Source organism: Ranitomeya imitator, chromosome 5 (assembly GCF_032444005.1).
Source record: "Ranitomeya imitator isolate aRanImi1 chromosome 5, aRanImi1.pri, whole genome shotgun sequence".
In the NCBI taxonomy this organism is placed as follows: Eukaryota; Metazoa; Chordata; class Amphibia; order Anura; family Dendrobatidae; genus Ranitomeya; species Ranitomeya imitator.
The window spans coordinates 245,761,008-245,770,280 of record NC_091286.1 but is presented as its reverse complement, the minus strand read 5'-3'; positions in this window follow the sequence as shown (position 1 = coordinate 245,770,280).

The following is a 9,273-nucleotide window of genomic DNA, read 5'->3' as shown; positions in this document are numbered from 1 at the left end:
TGTGCATCATCACTCACTCAGTGGGCCATAGAAAGCCCTTTTTTTTTTTTTTTTGCTTTATTTGGGTTCTAAATTCTACCTGAAAAAATCAATAAATCAATCAGTGGGAGATTAATATTGGCCTTTGGGCTTGTGTGCCAGTCCTAAGCGTGCCATCTCTCTCTCTCAGATAGTGGGCCATAGAAAGCCTATTTATTATTTTTTTTATTGGGTTTATAAATTTTCCCTGGAACAAAAAAAAAAAAGTGGGAGATTAATATTGGCCTCTGGGCTTGTGTGCCAGTCCTGAGCGTGCCATCTCTCTCACAAATAGTGGGCCATAGAAAGCCTATTTATTTATTTTTTTTTGGTTTTATAAATTCTCCCTGAAAAAAAAAGGGAGATTAATATTGGCCTTTGGGCTTGTGTGCCAGTCCTAAGCGTGCCATCTCTCTCTCTCTCTCAGATAGTGGGCCATAGAAAGCCTATTTATTATTTTTTTTATTGGGTTTATAAATTTTCCCTGGAACAAAAAAAAAAAGTGGGAGATAAATATTGGCCCCTGGGCTTGTGTGCCACTCCTGACTCCTGTGTGCGTCATCTCTCACTCAGTGGGCCATAGAAAGCCTTTTTTTGTGTTATGTGTTTTCTAAATTCTCCCTGAAAAAATCATTTTATTTTATTTGGTTTCTAAATTCTTCCTGAAAAAATCATTTTATTCTATTATTTTTTTTTCCTAAAGTCTCCCTGAAAAAAACAAATCAGTGGGAGATTAATATTGCCCTTTCTGCTTGTGTGCCAGTCTTGACTCCTGGGTGTGCCATCTCTCTCTCTCTCTCCAATTGTGGGCCATAGAAAGCCTATTATTTTTTTAGCTTGATTTGGGTTCCAAAATCTACCTGAAAAAATCACTACATCAATCAGTGGGAGATAAATATTGGCCTCTGGGCTTGTGTGCCACTCCTGACTCCTGTGTGCGTCATCTCTCACTCAGTGGGCCATAGAAAGCCTTTTTTTGTGTTATGTGTTTTCTAAATTCTCCCTGAAAAAATCATTTTATTTTATTTGGTTTCTAAATTCTTCCTGAAAAAATCATTTTATTCTATTATTTTTTTTTCCTAAAGTCTCCCTGAAAAAAAGAAAAAAAACAAATCAGTGGGAGATTAATATTGCCCTTTCTGCTTGTGTGCCAGTGTTGACTCCTGGGTGTGCCATCTCTCTCTCTCTCTCTCTCCAATTGTGGGCCATAGAAAGCCTATTATTTTTTTAGCTTGATTTGGGTTCCAAAATCTACCTGAAAAAATCACTACATCAATCAGTGGGAGATAAATATTGGCCTCTGGGCTTGTGTGCCACTCCTGACTCCTGTGTGCGTCATCTCTCACTCAGTGGGCCATAGAAAGCCTTTTTTTGTTTTATTTGTTTTCTAAATTCTCCCTGAAAAAATCATTTTATTTTATTTGGTTTCTAAATTCTTTCTGAAAAAATCATTTTATTCTATTTTTTTTTTCCTAAAGTCTCCCTGAAAAAAAAAAACAAAACAAATCAGTGGGAGATTAATATTGCCCTTTCTGCTTGTGTGCCAGTCTTGACTCCTGGGTGTGCCATCTCTCTCTCTCTCTCTCTCCAATTGTGGGCCATAGAAAGCCTATTATTTTTTTAGCTTGATTTGGGTTCCCAAATCTACCTGAAAAAATCACTACATCAATCAGTGGGAGATAAATATTGGCCTCTGGGCTTGTGTGCCACTCCTGACTCCTGTGTGCGTCATCTCTCACTCAGTGGGCCATAGAAAGCCTTTTTTTGTTTTATTTGTTTTCTAAATTCTCCCTGAAAAAATCATTTTATTTTATTTGGTTTCTAAATTCTTCCTGAAAAAATCATTTTATTCTATTATTTTTTTTTCCTAAAGTCTCCCTGAAAAAACAAAAAAAAAACAAATCAGTGGGAGATTAATATTGCCCTTTCTGCTTGTGTGCCAGTCTTGACTCCTGGGTGTGCCATCTCTCTCTCTCTCTCCAATTGTGGGCCATAGAAAGCCTATTATTTTTTTAGCTTGATTTGGGTTCCAAAATCTACCTGAAAAAATCACTACATCAATCAGTGGGAGATAAATATTGGCCTCTGGGCTTGTGTGCCACTCCTGACTCCTGTGTGCGTCATCTCTCACTCAGTGGGCCATAGAAAGCCTTTTTTTGTTTTATTTGTTTTCTAAATTCTCCCTGAAAAAATCATTTTATTTTATTTGGTTTCTAAATTCTTCCTGAAAAAATCATTTTATTCTATTATTTTTTTTTCCTAAAGTCTCCCTGAAAAAAAAAAAAAATCAAATCAGTGGGAGATTAATATTTACATTTGTGCTTCAGTGACAGTCCTGCGTGTGTGGCATCTCTCTCATTTGTTGCCACCAACAACAGAGTGTGTAACATTGTGCCTGATTTTCGTTGTGGTCTCACTCACCTGTAAAGGGGTAGCTAAATCATACTGAAGTTATAGCTCACCGTGTAATTTGTGTGACAGCAACAAATACCGTTAGTTTGTTTACGTTTTTAAAACAATGAGGAAGTCTGGTGGAAGAGGTCGTGGCCGGGGGCGTTCATTGTCAGCTGGTAATGAGGGTAGTGGTAGTGGTGGAGCATCAGCTGGTCGTGGGAAAAAAAATATTGCACCTAAGTCTGGAGCTGTGGAGCCAGGTTCGTCGTCTGGCTGCACAAGGCCTCGAACGCTCCCTTTTCTGGGAGTAGGAAAACCGCTTTTAAAGCCGGAGCAGCAAGAGCAAGTTTTGGCTTATCTTGCTGACTCAGCCTCTAGCTCTTTTGCCTCCTCTCGTGAAACTGGTAAATGTCAAAGCAGCGCGTCGTTAGTGGATGTTCACGGTCAGGGACAAGTCGCTTCCTTGTCCTCTTCAGCAAAAACAACAACAGAGAAGAATGCAGCAGGCGACACAACGGGTTACTCCATGGAGCTCTTTACACATACCGTCCCTGGCTTAGAAAGTGAAGCAGTTAACAGTCCATGCCCATTACAAGTTGAATCTGACATGGAGTGCACTGATGCACAGCCACAGCCAGACTACTATGCTGGTCCTTTGACTCAGACCACAACATTGCCCTCGCAGGGTAATGATCAAGAATCAGACCCTGATGAGACTATGTTGCCCCATCACGAACGCTATACCACCGACCGACACGGTGACACAGACGAAGTTGCACACGAGCTACAAGAAGAGGTAATAGATGACCCAGTTCTTGACCCCGATTGGCAGCCATTGGGGGAACAGGGTGCAGGCGGCAGCAGTTCTGAAGCGTAGGAGGAGGGGCCGCAGCAGGCATCAACATCGCAACAGGTTCCATCTGCCGGGCCCGTATCTTGCCCAAAACGCGTGGCAAAGCCAAAACCTGTTGGAGGACAGCGTGGCCATCCGGTTAAAGCTCAGTCTGCAATGCCTGAAAAGGTATCCGATGCTAGAAAGAGTGCAGTCTGGCATTTTTTTAAACAACATCCAATTGATCAGCGCAAAGTCATCTGTCAAAAATGTTCAACTACCTTAAGCAGAGGACAGAATCTGAAAAGTCTCAATACAAGTTGCATGCATAGACATTTAACCACTATGCATTTGCAAGCCTGGACTAACTACCAAACGTCCCTTAAGGTTGTAGCACCCTCGGCCAATGAAGCTAGTCAGCAACGCAACATCCCTTCCGGCAGTGTAGGGCCACCATTTTCCGCACCACCTGCAGTATCTGTGCAGGTTTCTTTGCCAGGCCAAAGCAGTCAGGGTCAGGGAATCACCAGTTTCGTAGTAGGAAACACTGCATCTAGGACACCGGCGGCAACAATACCATCTCCCACCGTCTCTCAGTCTGCCATGTCCATCGGCACCCCCGCTAGTTCCACGATCTCCAGCTCTCCAGTCCAGCTCACCCTACATGAGACTATGGTTAGAAAAAGGAAGTACTTAGCCTCGCATCCGCGTACACAGGGTTTGAACGCCCACATAGCTAGACTAATCTTGTTAGAGATGATGCCCTACCGGTTAGTTGAAAGCGAAGCTTTCAAAGCCCTGATGGACTACGCTGTACCACGCTACGAGCTACCCAGTCGACACTTTTTTTCCAGAAAAGCCATCCCAGCCCTCCACCAGCATGTTAAAGAGCGCATCGTCCATGCACTCAGGCAATCTGTGAGCACAAAGGTGCACCTGACAACAGATGCATGGACCAGTAGGCATGGCCAGGGACGTTACGTGTCCATCACGGCACACTGGGTAAATGTGGTGGATGCAGGGTCCACAGGGGACAGCAAGTTTGGGACAGTTCTGCCTAGCCCACGGTCTAGGAAACAGTTGGCTGTAGCCGTTCGCACCCCCTCCTCCTCCTCTTCGTCCTCCTGCAGAAGCGAGAGCTCGTCCACAGACCGCAGTCGCACAACCACTCCATCCGCAGCTGCCACTGTTGCACACCAGGTCTCCCATTATGGGGCAGCTACTGGCAAACGTCAGCAGGCTGTATTGGCTATGAAGTGTTTGGGCGACAACAGACACACCGCGGAAGTTCTGTCCGAGTTCTTGCAGAAAGAAACGCAGTCGTGGCTGGGCACTGTAGATCTTGAGGCAGGCAAGGTAGTGAGTGATAACGGAAGGAATTTCATGGCTGCCATCTCCCTTTCCCAACTGAAACACATTCCTTGCCTGGCTCACACCTTAAACCTGGTGGTGCAGTGCTTCCTGAAAAGTTATCCGGGGTTATCCGACCTGCTCCTCAAAGTGCGTGGACTTTGCTCACATATCCGCCGTTTGCCCGTACACTCCAGCCGTATGCAGACCTATCAGCGTTCTTTGAACCTTCCCCAGCATCGCCTAATCATAGACGTTGCAACAAGGTGGAACTCAACACTGCACATGCTTCAGAGACTGTGCGAACAGAGGCGGGCTGTTATGTTTTTGTGGGAGGATACACATACACGGGCAGGCAGTAGGATGGCAGACATGGAGTTGTCAGGTGTGCAGTGGTCGAAGATTCAAGACATGTGTCAAGTCCTTCAGTGTTTTGAGGAATGCACACGGCTGGTTAGTGCAGACAACGCCATAATAAGCATGAGCATCCCCCTAATGCGTCTGCTGATGCAAAGTTTGACGCACATAAAGGATCAGGCGTCTGCAGCTGAGGAAGAGGAAAGCCTTGATGACAGTCAGCCATTGTCTGGCCAGGGCAGTGTACAGGACGAGTTAGCGGGCGAAGAGGAGGAGGAGGACGAGGAGGATGATGGCGATGATTATATTTGTAATGAGGAAGCTTTTCCGGGGCCACTGGAAATTGGTGGCGCGGCAAGGCCGGGTTCTGGTTTTTGGAGGGACACAAGTGACGTGGATTTGCCTGAAACTGCCCCTCAACCAAGCACAACCGGAGATTTGAGAACTGGAACTTTGGCCCACATGGCGGATTATGCCTTACGTATCCTCAAAAGGGACACACGCATAACTAAAATGATGAATGATGACGATTACTGGTTGGCCTGCCTCCTTGATCCTCGCTATAAAGGCAAATTGCAAAATATAATGCCACATGAGAACTTGGAACTAATATTAGCAACCAAACAATCAACTCTTGTTGACCGTTTGCTTCTGGCATTCCCTGCACACAGCGCCCGTGATCGTTCTCACACGAGCTGCAGGGGCCAGCAGACCAGAGGAGTTAGAGGGGCAGAAATCAGAAGTGGCGTTGGCCAGAGGGGTTTTCTGACCAGGTTGTGGAGTGATTTTGCTATGACCGCAGACAGGACAGGTACTGCAGCATCAATTCAAAGTGACAGGAGACAACATTTGTCCAGTATGGTTACAAACTATTTTTCATCCCTTATCGATGTTCTCCCTCAACCGTCATTCCCATTTGATTACTGGGCATCAAAATTAGACACCTGGCCAGAATTGGCAGAATATGTATTGCAGGAGCTTGCTTGCCCGGCAGCTAGTGTCCTATCAGAAAGAGTATTCAGTGCTGCAGGTTCAATACTAACAGAAAAAAGGACTCGTCTGGCTACCCAAAATGTAGATGATCTAACCTTCATTAAAATGAACCACAACTGGATTTCGAAATCTTTTGCCCCACCTTGCCCGGCTGACACCTAGCTTTCCTATTTAAAGGTCTTGCCTGTGGACTATTCTGAACGACTTTTCCAATCTCGTAATTTGCAGCACCTGATTGTCCAGCATCCGACATGTTAACACCTCCCTAAATGGCCAAAGTCCCCACACGGGGCCGTGGTATCGCCACTTGGCGCCAGCACCCGTGAGAGTACTGTTTGTCTGAAGAGGTGGGTGTGCCCGCTTTTGGTCGACGGCACTGCCACTAGGTCCCTCACAGTACAATAAAGTGTCTGGCGGTGGTGGTGCGCACCCAACGTCAGACACACCGTTGTAATATGAGGGGCCCTGGGCCTGTACCGCCGGCCACAAGACAGTCCCCCCCCCCCAGGTCAAACAGTGCTCTACGACTTGCAAAATTTTCTCTCACAGCTCCACCAATGTTTAGTCTATGCGCTGACATCCTTCAATGCCTGGCACTGTCAATACCATTGTATTGACATTTTTCTTATGTTAGGCCTTCGAAGCATGTCTGCGGTCCCTCCTTCCACTAGGCCTCCACTGACCTGTCTACTGCTGCCCGTGTTCCCCTGGAACCAATTTTAAATTGCCTACAGCCAGCCCAATTGATTATGTTAGGGCTTCGAAGCCTGTCTGCGGTCCCTCCTTCCACTAGGCCTCCACTGACCTGTCTACTGCCGCCCGTGTTCCCCTGGAACCAATTTTAAATTGCCTACAGCCAGCCCAATTTATTATGTTAGGGCTTCGAAGCCTGTCTGCGGTCCCTCCTTCCACTAGGCCTCCACTGACCTGTCTACTGCCGCCCGTGTTCCCCTGGAACCAATTTTAAATTGCCTACAGCCAGCCCAATTTATTATGTTAGGGCTTCGAAGCCTGTCTGCGGTCCCTCCTTCCTCTAGGCCTCCACTGACCTGTCTACTGCTGCCCGTGTTCCCCTGGAACCAATTTTAAATTGCCTACAGCCAGCCCAATTGATTATGTTAGGGCTTCGAAGCCTGTCTGCGGTCCCTCCTTCCACTAGGCCTCCACTGACCTGTCTACTGCCGCCCGTGTTCCCCTGGGACCAATTTTAAATTGCCTACAGCCAGCCCAATTTATTATGTTAGGGCTTCGAAGCCTGTCTGCGGTCCCTCCTTCCACTAGGCCTCCACTGACCTGTCTACTGCCGCCCGTGTTCCCCTGGAACCAATTTTAAATTGCCTACAGCCAGCCCAATTTATTATGTTAGGGCTTCGAAGCCTGTCTGCGGTCCCTCCTTCCACTAGGCCTCCACTGACCTGTCTACTGCTGCCCGTGTTCCCCTGGAACCAATTTTAAATTGCCTACAGCCAGCCCAATTTATTATGTTAGGGCTTCCAAGCCTGTCTGCGGTCCCTCCTTCCACTAGGCCTCCACTGACCTGTCTACTGCTGCCCGTGTTCCCCTGGAACCAATTTTAAATTGCCTACAGCCAGCCCAATTTATTATGTTAGGGCTTCCAAGCCTGTCTGCGGTCCCTCCTTCCACTAGGCCTCCACTGACCTGTCTACTGCTGCCCGTGTTCCCCTGGAACCAATTTTAAATTGCCTACAGCCAGCCCAATTTATTATGTTAGGGCTTCGAAGCCTGTCTGCGGTCCCTCCTTCCACTAGGCCTCCACTGACCTGTCTACTGCTGCCCGTGTACCCCTTGAACCAACATCAGAAAATATAAAAATAAGTATTTTGCTTATAAAAAAAAAAATACTGGAGAGATATCAAATGCAGACATTTTAACATTAAAAACAAACACATACAACAAAAATCTGGTACAGTACTAAAAATGGCCACCAGCTACAATAACTTTCTCCTGCAAGTAGTTAACTGAAAGTTTTTTTCAATTTAAAACACAGATATGGCATCCACCGAGTGTTGTCCTGTCGCGTCTTCTTTATATTATTGCCAAGAAGAAAAACAATGAAAATAATAAAATCATTATTTACCAAAAAAATAGAGTAAGTCAAAACCACATTGCAAATAAACATTCATTACAAATAAAGAAGCAGGGCGCGTCCGAGGGTGAGTATATACCTAATAAGAATATAATCACCCTCGGACGCGCCCTGCTTCTTTCCGACAGCCTTCCTTCCTAAGAATCAGCCCTTCCGTGGTGTAGAGAGAGGGTTTGTTACACTCCAAGGTGTTCCCCAGGTTGCCTTTCCTGAGCTTCGATCTTCCGGCTCTCGTTTAGTAGTTGTTGGAAACTACGCTGCATTAGGCCTACAAATTGGGTATGGGGTGGAGAGAGATGGTGTGATACACTCCAAGGTGTTCCCCAGGTTTCCTCGCCAATGCTTCGATCTTCATGCTCTCGTTTAGTAGTTGTTGGAAACTACGCTGCATTAGGCCTACAAATTGGGTATGGGGTGTAGAGAGATGGTGTGTTCCACTCCAAGGTGTTCTCCAGGTTGCCTTTCCTGAGCTTCGATCTTCCGGCTCTCGTTTAGTAGTTCTTGGAAACTACACTGCATTAGGCCTACAAATTGGGTATGGGGTGTAGAGAGATGGTGTGTTCCACTCCAAGGTGTTCTCCAGGTTGCCTTTCCTGAGCTTCGATCTTCCGGCTCTCGTTTAGTAGTTGTTGGAAACTACGCTGCATTAGGCCTACAAATTGGGTATGAAGTGTAGAGAGATGGTGTGTTCCACTCCAAGGTGTTCCCCAGGTTTCCTCGCCAATGCTTCGATCTTCATGCTCTCGTTTAGTAGTTGTTGGAAACTACGCTGCATTAGGCCTACAAATTGGGTATGGGGTGTAGAGAGATGGTGTGTTCCACTCCAAGGTGTTCCCCAGGTTGCCTTTCCTGAGCTTCGATCTTCCGGCTCTCGTTTAGTAGTTCTTGGAAACTACACTGCATTAGGCCTACAAATTGGGTATGGGGTGTAGAGAGATGGTGTGGTCCACTCCAAGGTGTTCTCCAGGTTGCCTTTCCTGAGCTTCGATCTTCCGGCTCTCGTTTAGTAGTTGTTGGAAACTACGCTGCATTAGGCCTACAAATTGGGTATGGGGTGTAGAGAGATGGTGTGTTCCACTCCAAGGTGTTCTCCAGGTTGCCTTTCCTGAGCTTCGATCTTCCGGCTCTCGTTTAGTAGTTCTTGGAAACTACACTGCATTAGGCCTACAAATTGGGTATGGGGTGTAGAGAGATGGTGTGTTCCACTCCAAGGTGTCCTCCA